The sequence below is a fragment of the Heterodontus francisci genome, chromosome 23 (assembly GCF_036365525.1).
Source record: "Heterodontus francisci isolate sHetFra1 chromosome 23, sHetFra1.hap1, whole genome shotgun sequence".
In the NCBI taxonomy this organism is placed as follows: Eukaryota; Metazoa; Chordata; class Chondrichthyes; order Heterodontiformes; family Heterodontidae; genus Heterodontus; species Heterodontus francisci.
Window position 1 is genome coordinate 40,733,695 of NC_090393.1, and position 24,339 is coordinate 40,758,033.

Here is a 24,339-nt window from a genome sequence, read left to right on the forward strand (position 1 = left end):
TAAATATTCTTAATATTTCGGGTTTAATAAGTAGGTTTACTTTGGAACAAAATGCTTGATAATTCATCATTGGCCTGATGGATAACAATTTAAAAAATCTGGTAGAGATTCGTTACTAAAATCGTAATATGTAATATTTTGTTTTTAAAAGGTGTTACTGGAGGTAATGTCGGGGTGTACACCGAGCATAATTGTTTAGAGAACTGGTTTTTTTATATGAATCTGATAGACACTGCTTTCTTTTGGAGCCTTTTACCAAGGAGTAGAAAGCTTCAATGCACAAATTTCACTAATGCAACCAGAAATTGACATTAAGGGTTGAAGCTCATTTCAAAACTCACTGAACAGAGGCCAAATAGTAAAATTCATATCTAATTGTTCAAGTTTCGACACTCCCGTCTTTGTTCATATAATAGATACTGACGTTCGAAACATATTACAGATCTTGCACTGAGCACGACTACAGTGCATCATAATATTATCCGTTGCTGACTGATATGCTGTTTGTCAGTTACCGCAAATTGAGCAGAAATATACTCTTAACATGGTTTGGAGTCTACCATGCAATGCAGCCCAGAATAATATGAAAGGTAGATCATAAATAAGGAGGTTGTTCACGTGCTGTTGAAAATATTAAAGTAATTGAACAAAAATAATATAAATCAACCTCTGGAAAAAGAAAAACTGAACGTTTACACAACAATCATGCGCTTCACATAAGCAGGAGAAGGCAACATTTATGTACCTTTAGTGACCATTAACTACTGATACCCAGAACAAATCAGCTGGCGTGCTGAACATTTAACGCCATTTTTAAAAAGTTAGTAGCTCTAATGGTGACCTATTGAAGCATCGGTACTGGTAGCCTTTCATTTTCGTAGCAATGTAAAATGTGCTTAGATGGATGCAGTTAGTAGTGATTCAACTGCTATGAAAGGCAGATAGTGTTGCAATAGCCATATTTAAAGAGGCTTTTTGTGAAAATGTCCCTTTAAATAGTCACAACCCCGTTTCTATCACAAAACAGGTTTAGAATTTACGAAAACTCTCATTTTGTTTCCTTTTAAGCCACCGGCCTTCAGTTCCTTTCTTGCAATCATTGTTTTGCGCAAATTGTGTAAAACAAGCAGTTTGGTGCCTGCCACATTGTGTACAGCAGGGCGTGCTGTTAGAATTTATTAAAGACAGATGATTCTCGTGTTTTTAAAACATACGGAAAAGATTTACAATTCAGTTAATTGCAATGTACTTAGGTCCATCATCACTCCGCAGGTGTAAATATAGGTCGTTTAGATGTGTGACATGTATAACAGCACTGTTCTTAAATGTAACATGTCCAAGTATATTATTGAAAAGCATCTCCAGTCGAATTTAGTTGTGTTAGTTGTAGAGAGAACAAAACATGCAAACGTCACATTAGGGAAATGCTTAAGCATTTGGTACTTAATGTTGAAAGAAACGGAAATGTCCTAGAACGATGCATTTCAAATACTTCTGCTGATACAAATATTATTCATAATGTTAATAGTTAGTCATGTAGAAAAGATATACTCAACTAGTTTAGATAGGTTGAGTACAAAAAGCCTTGTGCTTTAACTCTGCTGTCGCAATATCTCTCTCTCTTATTGTAATAGCGCTCAAACGCCCTGTGGTACCTCTCTAGCCACCGTAGCCAAAATTGCTCCCATGAGAAATAGCAGCCATCTATCGCTTGATGGCGCTGTCTTTGGGTTCCCTGCTTTTTCAGCCCAAGGTTTAGCAGGGTATGGGCAAATTTTACCTTTCCGGTTACTTCTATTTCTCGGACAAAATAGTCTTTTTAATCAGCGAAAAGTCGTACAACATGATCTGTTATCTTCTTTCTTCGACTGTGGAATATTATAGTTATGTTAGTTTTTTAAATCAATGTGTCAATCGCATTAAAATATAAATTAGCCTTCTCATTTAGCCACTGTCTTACGTGCACTTGTGTTAAAGATGCTATACCTTCTACGTTTTTCAGCTTCACGCAAAAGTCCATTTAATGCAAAAAGTTCATCCGAAGTTCAGTCTCTCTGTTGAAGGTTCGCCCTTTGCCAGTGTGACTATAATTTCCATGGAGCTATTTAGTTGCACCGATGATATACGAACGTCAATCAAACTGATTAATAGATTTTTCAACTTTCAATTGAAAGTTAAAAATAGAGGCTGGTAGTCTCAACACCTTAAATTATAACAGTTTTTTGAAACCCTGAATGGTTTTTATAGTTTGGAATTCTGTCCAGCAATTTTTTCAGAGAGTCTTGGGCATTCGCGGACTCAGGTTGTTTTCACTGATTAAAGCGTTTGCCATTTTTTAAGTCCTGGCGTGCTTTGCTTTTTTTGTTTCGTGGTTCCGTTCTTTCTGGATAACAAGCAAAACCTCTTTAGTGGCGTTTTCACCGGGTTAGCACAAATCAATTCAAAGGTCGTCCGGTTCGAAACTGAAGTCGATATAGTCCGTAACATAGATTTTATGTTACACCTCAACCTGATCAGTAAAAAGGGGGAAAACGACATTTATTCTAATTTCAACTGGTGATATATTTCTATTACTTTTGTAACGTAATGTGTAATGTCTGCCTCATTATGCAGCCTGAAATAATCTTTTGATATAAATTCTGGAGTTGTCATCCCTGCTACGTACAGTGCAGGCGGATCAGCTATCAGTTTCTAGTTAATTAGAGTTCTACACGTTATTCAAAGCAAAACTGGCTTCAAAGTGTGTACGACTGTATACATTTATGCTAATTAAACTCATTAGCATTTTGTGTTTATAAGGCATATCTAACATATGTTATATCTTATACTTGCACGATCATGTCTAAATTATCCACGTGTTAATTAGATTTTCTTCAAATGAGAATTGTTTGCTTGTACCGGATATTATCCGAACGCTGAATTACTCTGCAGCGCTGTATTTTGACCTGCCCTCCAAACAACTACGACATCGCTTTAAACTTTGAGCCCAGACACGAATCCTATTATCAACGCTTCAAGTTAAGACCAGGGCAGTAAAAAAAATCTCCGCGACCTTTTGCACGAAGAAGAAATGCCTTAATAAGATCAATATAGAGAGAAAGACAGAATCTTAACAAAGGTTCACTGGAAGTCTAACGACCTCTGACATACATTGCAAATTAATTGGAGACTATATGAGAGAAGGTGGGATTCCAGTTAATTAGTCGAAAATGAATAAAATTGAACATTATATGATTTGTCTCCGAGTACCGCTTTGTTAGTGCGGATTTAGAGATCAGCTTTTGTACAGAACAAATTGGATGTGAGTAGCGTGGTGCACTGTTACACTGTCGTTTTGTGCCCTGGCGACAGCTTCAATCCTGGGAAAAGGTAAAGGGATCTGGGCGATCACAGCCCTCATTATCTCATGTCTGAGCACATCTTTGGGAACAATTCATAATCAACATGGGCACTCACAGTGCTTCGACCTCGTGGTTATAGTTTTCTTTCAGCACAAAGCACACGTTATTATTTTAAAAGAACTTTATTGCAGATAAAGTGCAATAAGACTTGTATTTCCACAAACCTCTTGCTTTTTAAAACAGCTTCTGATATCTGGAACTTCAAAGAGACATTTCAATTATATTTCTGTAGTGGACTTGTTGCATATTTTAGGGACTTACTGTCCTTACAAATGTGAAGTGTTTATCTCGCAGCCGTAATTAGACTCTTGTTTGTAACGCAATGCTGGCGATGCTCTGAGGCAGCGATTCTTTCTCTGTTGTAGCAGACAATGGTTGGAGAAATGCGGTTGTGTTCTGAGAAGTTTCAGTTAAACAACACACGTGAGAGGGCCAGTTCCAGTTCGACAACCAGCACTGTACGGTTGTGGTGTGCGTGTGTAGGGGAGGGGGAGGGGGGGGGGGGGAGTGGTTCAGTCGGAATGGAGGAACGAGAAGGGGAAGAATTCGGTGACACAAAAGGACACCGGTTTTACCAACATGAACCGACACTAATTAAGCTAATAACAAATAATTATTGCTGATCAATGTGTTGATGTATCAAATAAGATGCTGGCGTTTGCACAGCCCATTTCTGTTTTAAAGGTTCCTTAGAAAAGAGCAAATAAAAGCAGACACAAACACGCTAGGATTTTAGATACAAAACATGATTGCTTTAAAATACAGTCAATGTAAGACGAGTTAACAGTAATAATTAACTAGTAATTAATTAACTAATCTGTAGAGAATGATAAAGGAATCCTATATTAGCGATACCTCCCTTTTAAATAACTTTGCCTCAGAACGTGGAACATTGAAATAGCCATGCTGAATGGTATTATTTGATAGTTATCTTCTGTAAATAACTGTATTCATACATTAAATGCTAGAAATTAAAATGACGATTGCCAGAATCTAAAGTTTAAACAATAGTTTTTTTTCTTGAGAATTTTATACTTTTGGAACCACTTGTTGGGTTCAAACCCAACAATAACATGGGATCCTCAAGAAGCATTATAAGCAAATAACATATAATATATAAACACTGATCTCTTTAATTTGCTCTTTAGTTCGTTTCAGCTCGAAAATTCTGTACGGTAAAAACAATAGAGGAAAGTTGTTGGCATGTTGGATGAAAGCTCCTAAAGGATGGACTAATTCCTAGCACTTAGAGAATTAACTTTTTCAGTGAGGAATGCCAAAGTTTGGAAGCCCAGAAATGCTGATTTCTCGCACTTACTTCTACTTGTATGTGTGACTTAAATAGCAACAAAAACGCATCCAAGTTTTTATGTTAAACTGTGAGGTGGGGTTATAATAGCTTAATTGTGTTGTCCGGTAATATATCATTCTAGATTAACCTGTTGCTCAACCACTGCAGCATTCGATAATGTTGCCTTTAACATACTAACAATAACTTCATTATCACGAATCTGTGCTTCATCATTACCAAACGGAGTGTTACATGTGATTAGCGTGTTAAAAATATATAGTTGGTTTGCTGCAAGTAATAGTTGAGTTTAGCTCCAGGTAAAGACACAGGGTGGAAATGTGGAATGTCAGCGAGATTTACACCTGTCCTATGGCTTAAACTGACAGACCTATTGCCTACAGAGATGACCACTGGTGCCAGTCTGTCTGGGACTCATCAGCCATACTTTGTAACTTTAAATGGACGAGACGATCAAAACAACCTAACAACATACGTATCGTTTTATCACCAGAAACCACACAGGCGAAGAAAAGACAAATATTTATTTTTAAATACGTATCATAATTGCTATGCTTTCTTGTTATAGATCTTGATTGCTAAAGGGGTGTAACTAAACTATTATTGCCATAAAGAGGGAGTTTGCCCCTGACAGCATCAATAGTGATCTATGTTAAAGCTACCACAAACAAATAACTCTTACACAATTACCCAAATGTCCCACCCAATGGACATTTCAGTGACAGATATTAACCAGACGCCAAAGGAATCCCGTTCAACTGCAAGCCTCTCTTTTCCAACTCATCGCATCTGTTGTGCACGGAGAACATTCCCATTTCGCAAGGGTTGTTGCCATCCTATAGGGCTGTTGAAAGCATTCATCATATTGGTCAAAGTGGAGCCAGGCCACTCAGCCACCGTATTCACACACAGGTAGCCTAATGATTCCATTAAGCTAGACCAAACCGTTCTGGATCAGTAAGCACATGAGAGGCTAGAGAAACTAATGCCCCACTGTCACCGTCATTTAAAGATTTCAGGGAAACACCATCTGACATCCCAACACTGTCCTATGCCAAACATTCATTACTTGCCTTTCGCCCAGCCAAGAGTAGCATAATCCCATAAAGCGCTCTATATTTATATGACTGCACTTCTTGAAATATTTTCTTCAAATATTTACCAACGGACTCAAATTTTTCTCCAATTTGCTTTTCCAGAATTATGACCTTAGTGATTATTTTTGAAGTCATCTACAGGCTTCATGTAACAATGTAGTATGTTGTAACATTTATTTTACATCTTCAGGATTTGAACCAATCATTTGAGAAATGCTTCCAAGTATTTCAGCTTTCTCGAAACTCATTTCAAAGTACTTCGTTGAAACTTCCACATTCTTAACAAACAAACCGTTTAACACTCTCAATAGCAAGACGCGAAATAAAAATATTTTCAGTTTGCTGTTAAAGTCTTCATCATACAATTTTTAGAAATGTTACGTCAGGTGTTTTTATGACGTCACTGACAAAATAAATGCGTCTACCTGTTGATTGATTACTATTTCATATTTGTACTCGAACTAGTGCATTACTAAAACAGATTATTTGCTTTTATTAAAGTCAGGGTAGTTTATACAGAATAATCAGCAATCTCTTGGCTCATTGTAGGCCACAAAACAAGACTTTTACTCAGTTTTCGATGAAAGGTGGATAGCTCGGTTAAAACATAAACAAGTTTTACTCTGAACATGACGATTAATTCGGTTTATAAATGTATTAATTGTCAAATTATTCACTAATCTATAAAATTTAAGCCAGTCATCGTTTGGTGATAATGAATTCAACTTGAAGAAAACGTATAATTAAAAAGCATGACCCAACAGTGGTGAAAGGAGAAACACATATAGCAACTTTATTTAATGTTAGCGGTAGCATTTGTAAATCAAAACTCTTCGGAGAACTCTGTGTGAGCGTGTGTCTGTGTGTGTGAGAGAGAGAGAGAGAGGGAGCGAGATTATCCATGCAAACAAAATAACTAGGCAGATGTTATTTTGTGATTTATATCTACAATGCCTAACATACCCACGAAAAAGTGCTTTGGAACCTATTGTTTGACCACAAGAAAAAATGTCATTTACAATTACATGTTGACAGGAAATTCTACTCTTCTGTTTTCAATCTTTGACTCCTTAATAGAATAAAACTTCAACTGACATTCAGTTATTGTCATTTGCGTGAAACATATTCACTTTTTTTTTACAGAAACGTAAGCAATATTTTCAGCATTATATTACACATCGATGTAATAATTATCGATCTTGCCGTGGCCGTAAAGTATGTTTTTAATCTAGGAACCCTTAACATCAGACAAATAATCAACAAGATGGCATTGTTATATTTGCATCTATCTTATTTGACAGGATGTACATGGACCAACGGGAGCTCTGCTTTAGTTTGTTACTCAATAGGCACATAATTTTAGGGGCACGTGAAAAAGCAGCATTTTTAAAACTTTACATCAACAGCTAATAATTTATAATCTTTAAACTCTGCAAGTATAAGCGAAAGGTTAAATATGTAATTGATTGTAAAAATTAAAAGTCATAATAAACTTAGTACTGACGGTCCAGAGTTTCTGAAAATCCGAAGAAGCCCAGATAGATGCTGCTTTGGATTGCAAAGAAAGCAAAACGTTCAGACTTACTGTTCAGCTGAAACCATCTTGTTTACACTTCAGCACCATTTTAACTGCGAAACATTAATTTCTAGCGTTTTTACTAATCCCAGTTTTTGAATTCTTCAAGGAAAAAACCCAGTTAAAACAACTTTAACAGGAACCGCTATTGCTGCGGTCTGGATAAACGTTCTTCCTCTAACAGTATAATGGATTTAATTACGCCACTCTCGCAATCAAGATCTATAACACAGAAAATGAGGAGAATGTCAAAGCGCATGAATATGATCACATTCGTGACAATCTCCAAAAATATGCAGCCCGTTGCTAATCTCCTACTTCATTCCTTAATAGCACGAATGATCTAAATGTCCAGCTGTTTCAGTCTATTTTTATTGTTGGATTTTGCAGATTTCACTATTTTTCCCAGAACACTTAGAAATATGTGCCTTTTATATATGTGTGTGTTTCTGTGTGTCTGTGTGAGTGTGTGTTGTAAATGCATATTTACCTGCAGGCTTTATATTACGAAGATTGCGTTTAGAACATGATGCTCCAACGATCGTCTATTTAACTATGATCTACCTGTGAAGAAAAAAATCTTGCAATATTTATTCTATGAGTATATATACTCACTCAAAGGCTTTTAAAGGTTGCTTGAAACATTGTGTAGACTTTCACAGCCAGTCTAAATCTGTTAAAGCTAACAAGAGCTCTCAATTGCATGGATACATATTCAATGAATTTGAAAGATTCTGTGTTTGGAATTTGCATAGCAATCAGAAAAGGATTGATTGCTTGTGCGCTAAATGATTTGGAATATCTCATTCCTATCGGGAAAATAGTCACTTTAATATGCTGGTTCTTGAAGCAAATGCAATACTGGTTTCCAATGGAATATGCATATTTTGCACTTCTTTGTTCCAAATCATAAGGCGTATTAGCCTGAAAAAGTTTCCCAGGCAGCTGGATCCAACGTTAGAAAGAGCAAATACATGGGAAGAAGTGAAAAAAAAACAATTGCTGTATTTTGTTTAAGATCAAATGCTGTATTTTTAGTCAGTTGCTTAATACCCAAAATAACATTAGGACACGACATGGTTTCAATCTTTCCAAATATTCAGTGCATGTTCCAAGTTACTTTGAGGAAGATATAGGGTGTTTACATAGAAAATAGGATGGCGACTGACTTCGCATAATCGTTGCATTAGTTGGTTCCACGTTATTTCAAAATTTGAGAATCTTTGTTACTTAAAACAGCTGCATTTTTTTAAACAAAGACACATCTCTTTAACTGCTGTCCCGTCCCAACCTCTCACTTCCCGCCCTGTGGGGAACTGAGGACGGACACTTGCTCTCAAGATAAGAGAAGTTCAGAGTGCTAGTGGACACACGTTTCACACTGTTCCACCAGATAAAGTGACTTTTGTTTGGGGTAATATGTGGGCGGGATCAATAAAGACACGAGTCTCCGCAGTTTGGAACATGATAAGGCAATTCCAAAGATAGAACAAATTAAAGCACAGCCATTTAATCAAAAACTTATTAACTGGCACAATGATTCCAGTGCCTTATATGAAAATCAAAGCTTAGGAGCACATATTGTTTTTTTCTTGTTCATAAATAACTCAGATGTGTAAAGAGCACAACAGATGAATAAATCCTACACGTTATTGTGAGTGGACATTGTTGTTGCAAAGCTTTGAAGTTTTATGTTTAGTGAGGAGTAAAATTGTGGAAATATTACATCTGTACACGCCTGTTTCACTGCTTTTACTACAAAAAGAGAAACGCCGTTCGGTTCTTACCAAAATGGTTTAGAAATCTTATCAATAGCTGGAGAAAAGCCAGCAAGAAAACCCTGTCATTTTATCAATAAGTTATGTTTCCTTTATCTTTCAGAACTTTAAGCCTTCCACTTTTAAACCAGTTGGCAATTAAAACACAATGATAATTGTTCCGCACATGCCACATAAAGTTGCATGCTAAATCTGCATTCTGGGCACCGTCGCGGAAAAGTCCACGGGAGACTGTCACATAATGTAAACAATGCAGGTGACAATACTGAACTCAGCAATCAGTGTAAAAGCAAAGGCAGTTACATTGAGAACCAGAGTCACATTTTCGGTGTTATTTTCCGCAAAGTATCCAACCAGGATGCGAGTTAAACTAGGAAAATTATAAAAGGAAGTAAACCCTTCACAGAGAGGATAATGCATTAGGGAATACAACTAAATGATAGAAGTGAAGGGAAACAGAGAGCACAGAAATGTTTTACTGATCGCGAATGTCGCTGATTGAGAATACGCAGACTAATAACTGGCTGGCAAAGCCAAGCATACGTTTGATCAACAGAGAGGAAGATCATCAAATTTGATTAGTTGTGGATTTTGGCAGGGAGTTTCATTTCAGCTTGTCAATATTTACAAGTTGCTTCTCCACCCCTCACCCCCCCCCCCCCCCCCTAAAAAAAATATGGGTCCAGTGGAACTTGGGGAATACATAAGCGAGGCCTGGGAACATGAAATGTTCTGTTTATTCTGAGCGACATCTCCACAATCGTTGTTTCCAATTGTAACTAACAATCACCATGCTGATTCCCCACGTAATATCATGCTTTGAATTGCTACAAAATATATCGCTTTCGCGTGTAGGCAGCAGCTGGCTTCAGCTCCTGGGGCCGTGCACTGCGCCACTCGAAACAACAATTGGCAGCGACACGCACTGTAATTCACAATTGGCTTTTGGGACATGAAAGTATCCCCTTTCTCGGCATGTGTAGCTCAATATTTTTCATTTTCAGGCCCAATTTTGTCTATTCATAGCCGCAGCCAGGAATCTCTCAGTAGCCAAGTTGTTGAAAAAAATATGACTAAGATCAGATATATTGCACATTCAAACATTTGTATTATGTTATAGATTTCATGACCCCTCTATTCAACTCGAAAGAAATACTTCGCCCTTAACCCATAGTAAATTAGAAAATGTTATTTATTGCCAAGTATTTAAGTGTTTCATGAAGAAAAACAATTGAACTCTGGGCAGGAGGCTGTCGTTTTCATATGTTTATATGTCATGCTCCATAGGCAAAAAAACCCCCCCTCAGAATACACATTTCCCTGTATGTAGTTCTGTGATATTTTAATACACTTCGTTTAAGTAATCAGATGTTCAAGCTGCCATTCAGATATCTGCAAACCATTCAAATCATTATTGAACCAATCACAGATTTAATGGTTACAGAGGCGAAAACATAAGTTGGCTGACCTTCGTCACCCTCCCGTCGTCTCCCCCCTTCCGCCTCCCTCTCATAAGACAGAGAGGGGCAGACGGCGAGACAGGGAGACAGACAGTGGGGTAAACAGACACAGAGGGAGAAGGGGTTTTACTGCTTTGGAAGTAGTGAAGTTTCTGCGTGTAGCAGTTGCAAGCAGAAATTCCTGGCTCCGAAATGCCCCTGCTTCCAATTAATTATTAACTAACAAATTGGCTCCAATGTCCGATTTGTGTGATTCCTCCATAGACTTCTGTGTCACTGGTATTGGAAAAGACAACCAGAGCGACATCACATTCCATGCTGCCTACACAGCCAAACATAGTGATCCGTTTACCTTTCCCCAGATAGAAAATCGCATTCCTTGAAGATGCAAAATGAGTTTTCGGAAAGAGTGTGCATCTATCATCAGTTCCATGCATTTTATAACACGTCACGTTTTTGTGAAAAGCATGAGATGCAGTCGATGCTGTAATTTAAGAACGGATGATTTACGGATTATTAGTACATTAAGCACCGTTGAAAGATGGAAACGTGCTTGCCATGGATTTTGTACTTGAGGATTTGACTTTGGCATTCGCTGTCATCTCACGCAAGCATTCCTTGTGTGATCACTGCAAGGCATGGTCACGTTATATCATGGACTTCTCGGCCAGTTGTCGGTTACATTATCATGCTGGCGAACCCGATTATGATAAGTTTATACCCGCTCCTGCAAATTGATCTCCGGATCGGAATTTTATGATTTGTTTCTCTGACAACTGGCGGTGCCGCATAAAAAAAACCCACTGGGTTAATATTAATCATGCCCCAGTCATCGTGGATGGGAATAGAATATCAGAGAGGTGACCAACCATGCAATCAGATGCCACAATTACATTGATTAATTGGCTTCCCTCTAGTTTTTCACGGAGCCAACTGTTGCAAAGTTACATACCATTCACTGATCAATAAGACCGCATCTTTTAACAGACATGTACATTAGTGTACAATACTTTCAAAGTCAATTCTGCACAATCTCCTTTTTACAATTGTAGACATCCTATTCGTTTCTGATTATGTTTTTGATATGTTATTTGCTGTGAATGTCGATTCTGTTAACTATCAAAAACACGAGCGCCTTTTTCTAATTTGCATTGACAACTGGTTATAATCACTGGTGCATCTATCGCTCTTTTATTGTTTAAATAGGACATACAGAGATCAAAATCAGGATCCCAAAAAGTTTGCTGCAGTGCCCCCAAATGTCTGTTCCTGTTAACCCTACTACTGCCCCAAGCAGCCTTCAGTTCATCAATAAGGGTAACACTGGGACAGTAGGGGAAAACGTGGACTCGGGGTCACATCAGTCTCTTTTGATCATCCACGGCAGAGATGTGAAACAGAGGTCACACATTCTCATATCGAATGAGTTGCAGCCGACAACACCAACTGTTGGAGTAATACCTCGCATCCCTCCTCCCACGTTCTTCACTGCCACACTGTGTCCCCCTGTGTCCGTCATGCTTTAGCAATATGACTGATGCGTATTTCTGTGAAACATGACACCGTCTGCTCCGCAAACTGAGCAAAATTCGAGTTGCTTACAGCCACCAGACGAACCTTACGGTATCGTTTTGCAGGTGGGAGGGGTGAGGTAGGGCGGGAGTGGGGGGTGGGTGGGGATCATCGCCATGAATGGCAAAAATAAATCTGTCAAGTCACGGCTCCAATATGTTGACAGTAAACCCGATAGTAGCTCTGTATCTCAGCCAGGCGCAGGGCGCGCCGCAAGCGTGTCCTTGGATGGCAGTTACTACTTGGGTCTTCACAGACTTGCAAACTTCCTCCAGCAACTAAACTTTCAAACAGAAGTTTCAGATTTCAATAATTACAACCCCACGAACCGTCCTTAAAAACAATAACACGTCAAAACCATCCCTCCTGCGGGAATGAAGGTGGTTTGACTCAAGTTTCTGGCATTAGAATTTATTGTACAATTGATCCAAGAATTGCGCATTTTATTTTCATACAGATGTGGTGACAGTGTCATTATTCCATCGCGAACACAAACGGGTTAAGGATGTCTAAACACAGCAGTTACCTTGTCACCTTTCTCGAAGTAAAGATTCACTGCTGTGGGTTTTAGAAACCAATGTGGAAATCTTGCCTTGAATATGTAAGGTTAATAATCTTTGCACAAAGCAGCGTTTTACTCAGCGTGGTGTGAAAGTTTAAGCATTATTATAGGGAAAGGATTCCTCCGTCGTTGTGTGTAGGGACATGCTAAATGTGTTGATCGAGAATTTCTTTGTTTGCAATTTCTAGCGCAATTTCTAGCGAAAAAAGTTTCCTCTGTGGCTACATACAGGAAATCATCCCTGCAGGTGAACCTTAAACCATAAAGTTTACAGATTTGGCAAAACGCGATTTAAATATATGCATCGAGGATATGAATCTATGATCTGAAGTAAACCTGCAACAATGCTCACCCTTACAAGCAACAACAACTTACATTTATAAAGCTCCTTTTGACTTAATAAAACATCCTAAGGCACTTCACATGAGCATTATAAAACAAGGTATAACACTGGAGTCACATAAGGAGATATTAGGTCAGATGACCTAAAGGTTGGTCAAAGAGGTAGGTTTTAAGGAATGTCTTAAGGAGGAAAGTGAGGTGGAGAGGAGGAGAGGTGAATGGAGGGTATTTCAGAGCTTCCAGCGCGAAGAGTTGTCCACCACCGAATGTTGCAGACTGGCACATTCCAAGGTCCAGGACTACGTGCTGAGGGACGCACTAAAGCTTGGGGCAGCCGCAGCAAAGGCTCAATGGGGAAAGACCACAGTGTAAGGACCCCCACCAAGCTGAACTGAGGGGCTGGATCCATGGGAAACCCCTCGAACTGTATCGTTGATATTTTCATTTGCTGTAAATGTAAAACTGTAATTGGCATGACAACAGTGAAATGGAAGGGCTGTGAAGAAACTCATGATAGTATAGAAGGAAACTGATCTCCCTTGCAATGTTTGTATTTATTGGTGCTGTTTGAAACTGTTTGGCAATGTAATCTTTGCAGATTTTTATGAATAAAGTATATTTTGGAAATAAAAAAATTTTTTCAGAGCTTGTCACTCCTTATCGCTCAGAGAAATGCACAAATCATGTTCAAATGAGCAAGGGGTTGCAACTCATATTCATGTTCAAATCTTTGAGCTTGAAAGTTGGCATACTTGGTAGGCCTAGGTGGTTTGGTGTTCCAATACATTCTAAAGAAAATGACAATATGCTAAAATGAACAGTGAACGTACAACCCTTAGCAAAAACCACAATGGTAAAACAATGGATTGGCAATAGTCTTAGTACGTCTACCTAGAAATTAATGTAAGCAAGTTTATCATCCTCTCTGCTTCTGGATATACTCACCGTTTACAATATATATCCTGGGGTGAACTGTCAATCTAGAAATACTTCTGATGCGGTTAGGCTGACTGTAGTGTGACTGAATGCCTTAAATTAGAGTAACTGAAACCTACATAAAATTCATCAAACGTTCACTCAAAAATGCAGGCAGGAATTATGCATGTAATCTCAGAGCATACAAATATACATTATATTTTATATGCAAATGAGAAATAAATAGTTGAATCCCGACTTGTTAATCGGTTGTTACGTAAAATTATTTCCATAAACTTTATAAAATCTACCAAGCTTTAATATTTATATGACAGACCGCTTATTTACTAAACTGCAACTATAACAAGCTAAAGGATTATTGTTGAACACTGATCCTTTGTTCGTGTGCGACAGGTGAGTGGTATGTGCTGAACTTACCATATGCAATGTTCTGTGTAATGAAACTGCACAAAATTCTGTGGCTGGATTTATATTGCACAGAGAAATACTATGTCAAATTCTGTGTAGTGTAATATGGGCGAATTTCGAATAGGAAGTGTTTAATCTTGTAGTTACATTTAAAAAATGGTTGAAGAATAAAAACGTTCTCTAATATGCAAGAGCAATTTAGACAAGTGGATGAATATACTTCCGGAAATTTGCCAGTTTATGTTCATCTTTTTAATAAATTCTATGATGAAATAGAGAGCAAGAGAGAACTTAATTATTTAAGTAGATGGCCACGTACTAATATTGGTATCTTATAAAGTCAAAACATTGAAATGGGTCCCGTTAACACAAAACGCAAATAAAAGTTCTGCATCTGCACTTTTGTGTTGCAAATTTTGCCGAATGGATTTACATCATTTAGATTCGACACTACTACAACATCTCATGGGCGGTCGTATCTCTACGTTACCTATGCTGGTAAATGCCAGTTAATACTCTACATCATAAATGATTAATTAATTAGGCTAGGTGAGTTTGTATTGCTTTGCTATGCAACCCGTTTCGCATGATACTATCCATTAACACATCCATAAATCCAAAACACAATTTGAAATATTGTTTCATACATTCCAAATAGTAAAAAGTTAAAATCATCGAGGCCATGAAGATCAATTTAAGAAATTGAATATTTTATCTATGTGTTGGTACTATTGTGTATGTTCCCAACTGCCAGATAAACTGTAACTGTTTGTAACATTCCTCCCCTCAAAGACGCTGTCTTGCATTTTCCATTACCGCTCTATTGTTTTCTAGGCTGCTGGTGCAGGGCTCCACTCACTCACGTCGCCTGCTTTTAAATTCTAGACTTATTAGCCAGGTAATCGAAAGAAAAGTATTGATTTTTAGTAGCGTGTTCCTGCCTTTGTCTTTATTTCTGTCTCTATGTTGTTGTATTTGTAATCTCTCGTGTGTCCTATACTTCCTGTAAAATTTTCGACCCTCTTTCAATTTTTAATTTTCTGCTTGCCACAATCTCTTTTGCCATTCCCTATATTTTGTTGGATTCATTTCGCGCCTCCTGGGTTCCATAGTTCATTCTAGGTCAGTGGGGAAAGTATCTATGGTAGGAGTCTCAGGACGGTCTTACTGCTCTGCACTGCCCCCGGATAATTAGTATCTAGTAGCAGCATCTAGCGGTTAAAGTTAAAGATTGGAATCGGTCAATAGTGTTTCCACCAGTGATGCCACTTTCAAAATACTTAATTAGCTGTGAAGCGCTTTGGGACGTCCTGAGGTCGTGAAATGCTCTTTTTTTTTAAGTAGTCGCAGGATAACGTCACACTGCGGGAGATAGAAGTGGAGAAGGAAATCTCACCGATTTATACAGTAGGAAAGAAATAGAAAAATATACAACACCGTCACAGTCCCTTTCATGCTGGTGGACAAAATGTAAATTAGGGAAAACAACCAACTTCACAATATTAGAAGCTTTTTTGTACATTTTAGAATTGTCTCGCTGTTTTACAACACACCGGTTTTTTTTATTATGTTTTAGAATTTGTGAGTTTCCTCGTGTATTTTGACAAGCTTTCAACCGATACTTGACCCCTCTACCAATACCGCAAATGACTGAGAATAAGATGAGGTATTTGCTTATCCCCGTGTTTACTTGGCTTTGGCGGCCAGGTATCTGCGAGATTGCGGGTGCACTGACTTTTGCTGTCAACCTGACCCTGACAAACCCTGTCAGTGGTACCGGTGTGACAGGAATGGTTGTCACGAGTCGAACAAAGCATCATCTTCAGAAAGTTAGAAGGTACAGCATTACCAAAAACATACAAGCAGCTTTGAAGCTATACAACTTTTATTGAGTTCACGGCTGTAATACAACCCCCCGCCCCCACCCCCCCCCCCCCCCCCCACACACACACACATATATCTACAATCAGAACCTTTTTACAAATACATTTAAATCTATTTTGCAGCATTCGCAGTAAAATCTTATTCAAGAACGGCATGTTGATGTCTTCAAACTTAAAGATTACGTCCGTGCCAACAGGTTTGTATTAAAATTGTCACTGGGAGAACATTGTAGGGTTGGGAAAGAAAGGTGTGGCGGATTTAGTACACAAGAAGGGCGATGTTATCATGCTCATTTTAAAACAGCACCACTCGGAACATATATCACATCCCTTACAAGAGACCTAGCATATGGAACACAATTATCGTACAGGTATGTAAATCTAAGCAAGTGAATGCAAACAGTTAGAAACACATGCAATCCCATGAGCTATATGTTACAGCAGGTCCGTCAGAGAGAAAGGTCCTGGATGCGACCCGTCATAATATTTCCGAGTTGCTTGTGCGGTTCACTTGAAAGTGAACGCTTCATTATTGGAATTTAAAGGCATTATTCTTCTAAACCTAGAACCTAATGGTTCCTTTGTAACTTGTTAAGCTCAGTTATCGACTCGCGAAATTCACTTAGGTGATGTATATCGCACGACTTTCATTTGTTTCTGAATGCTGAAAGTTCTTTGCACTTTGATAGGTTCTATGGTTGTGAAGGTTTTGTTTCACACAGTATTATTTCCCGCATCTGAAACTTCAAAGCGGCCGATTTATTTCTAGAAACTACTAATTAGTTGAACTGACGTGCTAAAATAGAGCGGCGTTCTTCGCTTTCCGCTTTTTATTGCATATTTATAATTGCTGATGATTGATCAGCAGAGCAACCTATAGATATTTTCAGCCGATGTTGATATTGCGGCTGATATGGTAGCTATAAAAACGACATTCCTTGCCATCTCATGATAGGACTAGAACAAATACCGTGCTGTCATAACAAATGTCTGCCAGTTCTGCAAATTTGGTTCATAATCCGTAGCCATGCACGCCATTTGCATCGTTTTGCCATTGACATTATTTAATCAACCAGCTCGTTGGGTGAGGGCACGTTACGGGTCGTGGGGGTAAAATTCAGGGGCTCTTCATTAAAACTTTATTTGAAATATGTTGAATTGGTTCTATAAATTAATCTGCCATAACGTTTCAACTCCTCAGTTACTGATTATTGAATAGAAAGGCAACACCCGATACATTTTGGTCTGGTGAATAGTTTGATCCTATTTGATACTGATCTTCTTTAGCAATGGCATTTCTATCCTCCGATTTTTTTTTTGTGTAAATCGGTCAAGGAATATTCTCAACCCAGAAATAGTTTCCTGGCGCTTCGTTTTCTTCCCGGGCATGCAGTTCCTCGGGGATAATGTCAGGTATTGTTTCTCTCGACTGCTATAAATTTACACGCCAAAGTGCAGCCTTTGATCGCAAGCATATCTGTACCCGGGTCTGACAGTTAAAAAATGCAGACCTGTTTGGAGCTCATTTAACTGCCATCAATACACTCTCAACAAGGTCATTCAGACTGAAAATCCACTTTTGTTCTGGGCTAGAGGTGGGCGCAAGGTCGCATTGAAGGTAACGTGTCCGAACTCATATTTGTTAAAACAAGATAATCATCAAAAGCGCCTATCTTTAACGGACGTGCAGTCCATTGACAGTTAACGTGCGAGTGCGTTTTAAAATAATATTGTGCTTTTTTTCTGGCATTGTATCATTATTTTAAAACGATTAATCTCCTGAACAGGTAGGGAGATTCTTCTTCAAATGGAATGTTAATCTTCATCGAAAAGGCATAGGGTTAGAAAATTACCAAGGCAACTAAAACAGAGATGGCTTTAAGCATCAAGGGCTATTTAATTAATACAGGTTATTGTGCAACCATTACTCTTTGCAAAACCATTTGTGCTTTGGCTGATCTCTATCTCCTTAAATTCTTCTAGTTCCTCAACCCACCGCCTAAAATCTTCCTCTGACTCTTTAATACCCTTTCCGTGACGATTGCTGGGCCCGATGCTGTGAGCTTCCGTCCCTATAAACCTCTGTTCCTTTACCTCTCTTCCTTCCTTTAAGACCTTCCTTAAACTCCACCTCTTTAGCCAAGCTATCGCCTTGACTCCTACATCTCCCTTTGGTTCAGGGTTAATTTTTTAAATTGGGTTTCTGTAAAGTGCCTCGGGCGATTTTCCACGGAAAAGGCTCTATATAAGTGCAAGTTGTTACTTTTTAGCAAATGAACGAAGGGCTTCGATATATATATATTATCGATATATTATATACTCATTGGGCTGAATTCCTGACCTGTTGCATCGAATTGTGGGCCAAGTGTAAATATCACACCAAATATGCCTTTGTAAAAGATTATTGGCGTGAGTGCGCACGCTTAGTGACTGTTTTCGAGAAGTAAATCTGCATTTATTTCGTTAGCAGTACTCTGAACAACCTATTGGTGGTTTAATTGTATTATTCTCTTAATTGTATTGGCATTTTTACAGTGCTTGAAAGGCAAACAGTAAGGCAAATTCGCTAAAAGAAAACTTTTATATTTTAGTATCGAGACGATCTTGTGTTATGTAGTATGCTTGCCAACAATCTTTTAAGGCCAGTTACGCAACGCTGTTTAGTTTCAGGTGTTAATGATAAACGCCGCAAGTAACAGCTGCACACCACTATCTTTCCCGACCTCTGCTAACTGTTGTGAATCTATTAATATAATACCGAAACCCAACACAACTCCGAACCAAGTCCAGAATAAATCCCTCTCTTCAATTTATCTAATATGTATTAATCAAAAATCTTCCCCTTCCGAGGCACCGACAAGAAGCCTTTGCCACTGGAATGCTTCCCGATGTGACATCTCTTTAAGACAACATAATGCTGACCGAACCTCCGTGTTTGTAGCAATTTGTCACTCCAAGCCTTTTTACTCATAATAAAGTGTTCCGCCTATTTGGTAGATCACTTATATACAATAGGTTAACTTAACGAACATTTTACAACTTAAAAGTACTCATGTGTCTCTGGCAATTGGACATCTAACCTGTTTTCATGGCGGTCTCAAACTGAACCAGCCACAACACCATTGCCTCCATGAACCGTGGGTTGGATCTGGAAAAATATCAAGTACGTTCACATCATGGGACTTCTTGAGGCTGTACAGTGAGCTTGGAAACATGGATTTGAAATGCTTAACTACATAATGAAGCTATAAATCAATGATCATATATATATATACACTCATATAGAAAATACATTGTCACTTTTTTGACTGGATTCCGTATACAGATTTGTTTGCGCACATTTAATGTGTGATAATCTTTTAGTTTACCACCAGTTAACGGTTCACGAACTTCGCAAAGGAGTCATTAACGATAATCTTTAATCAAAATTGATGTTGTACAAGAACACATGCCAGTGTACGAGCTCTACCCGCTTAAACATATGTATGCTCGAAATGTTTCCTAACCAAAAATATTACTACTGTAAACTGCATAATCTTACTCTAGAATGTGCAAGCTGCGTGGAATTTACACCCTCAGACTTTATATCATTGATAGGGATGGCCATTACAATTGGCTCCTCTTGTCTGTACTTAATTCGCAAAAACAGACCCACTTTCTTTTAATGAATGTTTAGAAAAATAATTGTAATTTCTATTATCAATGAGGGTAATTAGCAATGGAACTGAAAATACCTAACAACATTAAAGTAATTACATTAAAACGATAAAATGAATTGTCAAAGCAGATTCAACTGTTTTTCTTCTGCAACAAGTAGACTGCAAAATACCAAAATTACAGTTTTTCAGCTCAAAACCGAATATAAGCTTTACAAATACCTGAGTGCAAGGTATATGATAAATATCCAATTGTGAGATCCAGATAATGTGATCCCCAAAACAAGAAAAATAATGGAGTCCTATGCAGTTAAAACAGAATTTAACAGTCTCTGATCACAGTTTATGCATGGCTTTCATGTATTCCTAAACTGTGGAAATATTCATCATATGTCATGGGAGGCCATGGTTTTTTTTTTAAATAACTGTTTTGAGTCTTACCTTCAAGTGAACAGATTGATTTATGGAATATGAGATAATGTTGATGCCGTGAATGGGATTGGTTTTATTTCTTTTCCTGGGGCAGGTTTTCAACAAATCTTGTGTTATAACGATATGTATCAAGCTCATTTAAACCGTTAGCATATCATTTACATGTGTCAGATTTTCTCAGTTTAGAAACATTCCATTTCCCCGTGAGCTTCTGGATCCTCAAAATCTGTTTTATTGAATACCATTTGACAGGAATTATCCTCTTTCACAGTATAATGTCCCTCAACATTAGATGTGTGGTAACCGAGAAACAGCAACACTCGGAGAGGAAATCGCTTGAAAGGAAAAGGTTGTGATTGGTACTCATTGGAAATAATTTATATATTTTGACACATGTGGCAAATGGAAAGCACAAACAAAAATGCACATAATTTCATAATAAATCAGCGAACAGACTACTACTAACAAGAGATGAAAGATGGGGAGATGTTAGTTAATGAAAGAACCTTTTTAGTGTACTGACACAAGCTAGCATTGACCATCAGCCATTGCCACTGGTCATTAGTTACACACACACAAAAAGCAATATGAGCTCCTGTGATGATTCAGTTGAGAGTAAAATATCCAGTGCAAGTGTGAGAGGAAACACCCAGGGATAAGATCAGGTATTGTAACACTTGTGGATGTGTGTATATTTGGCTATAAAAATACCTTCATCAAAATACATAGTCATTGCCTTGTAACTCTTAACTAGATCACACTCAGGTCATTTTTATATTTTTTCAACAGAAAAGGGGAGAAAAACAAATGAGGAAAGAAGTCAGAAACAAACAGGGGTAAGAAAACAACAGACAGAAAGGGCTGGATTTTGTTACACTCCCGACATTGGGCTCTGTGGCAGGGTGGGGGCCGGATGATCTCACCAGCAACAGCCTACCACAGAGCCTGTGCCGGGATTGTCAGGTCTGATCTTCCTGGCGGTGGTGAGACTTTGTGGCAGCCCCCCTTCCGCTCGGCGACGGGACCCAACTTTATATATTTAAATAAAGGATAGGTATACATTTATATACCTTTCACAGTGATCTTGCTGGCCATCTGCGATGTTCCATGTGACGGCCGGCACTCACGCGCCTTCACTTTCCCATCCAGGGAAAGCTGGTGCCACCGAGGTACGGAAGGGCGTAACTTAGGATTTTTAGTGTAGTCGGGTGGCAGGGGGAGGGGGGAACGGGGTGGGTGGTCGACTCTGCTTTTCTAGTGTGTTGGGGGGCGGGAAGGGTGACCTCTGCACTTTGTGCAGTTTGGTGGGCGGGGGGGGGGGGGGGATGAGGTCAACTATTCAAATTAAGTGTTTTGAGGGGGGGAACGGGGCTACCATTTATTTTCCGTGTATTATGGGGTGGGGTGGGGAATGGGTCACACATTTATGTAGAGTGTAGTGGAGGGGGAGGGGGTTGCGGGTTGAACTTTTTTCTCTCTGTGTAGCTCTGGCAGCCCTTTAAAAATGGTGCCGGGACCTGTGCAGAGGCAGCTGATGCCATTGCCAGCGTCTCAGAGGCCACCCCTGCTACATGATTGGGGGGGGGAGGGGGTGGGTGGATTGCCCAGTGTACGCAGATGAGCCGCCACACGCTAGATCGCGTGGCGGCGCGTGGCCTGCGTGTGTCAGCCACTATTTTGTTCACTCACGCCTGGCCTTGGGAAAATAAAGAATTTTCCCGTTGCCAGGCCACACGCTGCCATGCCGATGCGATCTAGCGCATGGCGGCTTATTTCGATACGGTGGATAGACGTTCCCCCCCCCCCCCCCCCGCAATCACGTGGCGGGGGCGGGCTCTGCAATGTCGGCAATGTGTCACTTGGCCCAGAAACCACCACCCCCTCAACCACCATGACGCTGTACAAAAATGTGTGGCCCATTCCTCCCCCCCAATCCAATGCAGAGTTGACCCCTTCTGATCTCTTCTCCCCCCAACTGCACAAAGTGCAGGGATCACCCCTTCCCTCCCCCACACTAAAAATGCAGAGTTGACCCCCCACCTCCACTACACTGTACATAAATATATGACCCATTCCCCACCCCACAATAAAAATGCTCTGATCCCCTCTTCCCCACCTTGGTGGCACCAGCTCTCCATGGATGGGAACATGAAGGTGCATGAGTGCTGCCCGACGCACTGAAGATCCGGATCCAAAGGTAAGATCATGAGGAATTAGATTTAAACGTTTGCATAGAGTTTATTTAAACATTTAAAGTTGGGTCCCGTCGCCGAGCGGCGGGGCGTCCACCATGGAGCCTCGGCTTCACTGGGAAGATCAGGCCTGGCAATCCCGGTGTCGGGCTCTGTGGCAGGCCACTGCCACTCCGATCTTCCAGGCCTCTCGCCACGGAGCCCAATGTCAGGAACTGAACAAAATTCAGCCCATCATTTTCCTCACAGAGGTTTATCTACCACAGCAATTTATGTGTATGATGGATCTGTGTGAAAGAAACTAAGGAACAATGGAAAGCTTCATGACCTGGATTTTGCAGTCAGCAGCAAAGGGGCAATGCTTACTACTAAACTTGATAAAAGCTACGCATAAGGATTTAGCGGCCTCTCGAACATGGATTTCCTCAATTCTGACCTGAATTTGAATCTTGGGCACCGTCTTTAGGGGAACTGTGGTGTACAGCAACAGTGATGTCACCAGGTAGGCTGATCAGATTGAAGAATTCTCACAGTCATCTACAACAAGTAAAAAGGATGGATTATAACTCACTTTTTAATCATTACACAGAAAGTGAAACAAATATTAGGGAATACGTATGGGACTGTGGTAGAAGCTGAACTATCACAAGCAAACTTTAAAAATAAAATAAAAAATATTTTTTATTATTTTAAAAATAATGGAAATTTTACATGCTCTGAGGGAATGACACTCCACAATAATAAAATTAGCTTTTCAGAGCCAGAAAGATTGCTTAGCAGGAATTAAAAACTCAGTTACACCTCATTCAAAAAGGCTTAACATTTTGAATAATTTTTACAGCAACAATAGTGTGTAAAAAGTTGAAGCTCATTCCAGTTCACTGATTCTGTGTTGATTGCATCTACAAAGACTACACCAAGGCACCTGTGGTGAAGCTGAGTATCACCGACAGCAACTTCTAGATTTCTGAGTTTAACTGCGCATGTGTCAATGCCAGACGTTGCTGTCAGTATTACACAATAATGACGACAAGCGTGATAATTATACCCTCATTACAACTACAAATTCCGGACCATTATGTATATGTATTCCCATGTTCAGGCTGCATCTGACCAAAGATATAATCTGTCTAAGTCAGAAAAATGACAAGAGATGGATCACATGTCACATGGAGCAGCACAAATGCCCTGCATTTGCTTCAATCATATGATGTTTATTCTAAAATAGTAGGCAATTAGCTAGCCTTTGAAAAGTAAAACTTATTTAATGGTTTGGCCATTAGGAATGCAACATAATCTCTTCTAGCAGTGGTGACCTTAAATATATTGTAAAATATCGCAAGCCTGAGGTGTCTGGTCCATCGATGATAAAGGATTTTTCCCAAAAGACTAAAAACAATGCAGATCAACACCACCCCACACCCCATCCCCAATAAGTGTCAAATACAGGTTGTGTATTATCTGCTCACAAAGGCAGCAGAAATCTTTCACAGAAGCAGTCATTTTTAAATAACTACAATATTAGGCATAGCTACAAATATGTGATCTGAAATAGGATGGATCATTAGGTCAGTTAAATCTGCATTACTTCTGTAAATTGCATGTCAATTATATGCATACCTAAACTCATGCATGTAGAACATGCAATGAACTCTCCTATAGATTGCAAGCACAGCATGCAACTGAAACTCATGCATTTGGTGGGCTGAAAATACTTTGCATAGACTGTGGATTA

General features: G+C 39.1%; 1 long non-coding RNA gene across 1 annotated transcript in view; it reads left to right on the forward strand.

The window, feature by feature from the left end:
* LOC137382760 (uncharacterized) overlaps positions 1 to 24,339 on the forward strand; it is a 78,950-nt gene that overhangs the window by 5,094 nt on the left and 49,517 nt on the right. The window lies entirely within an intron of this gene.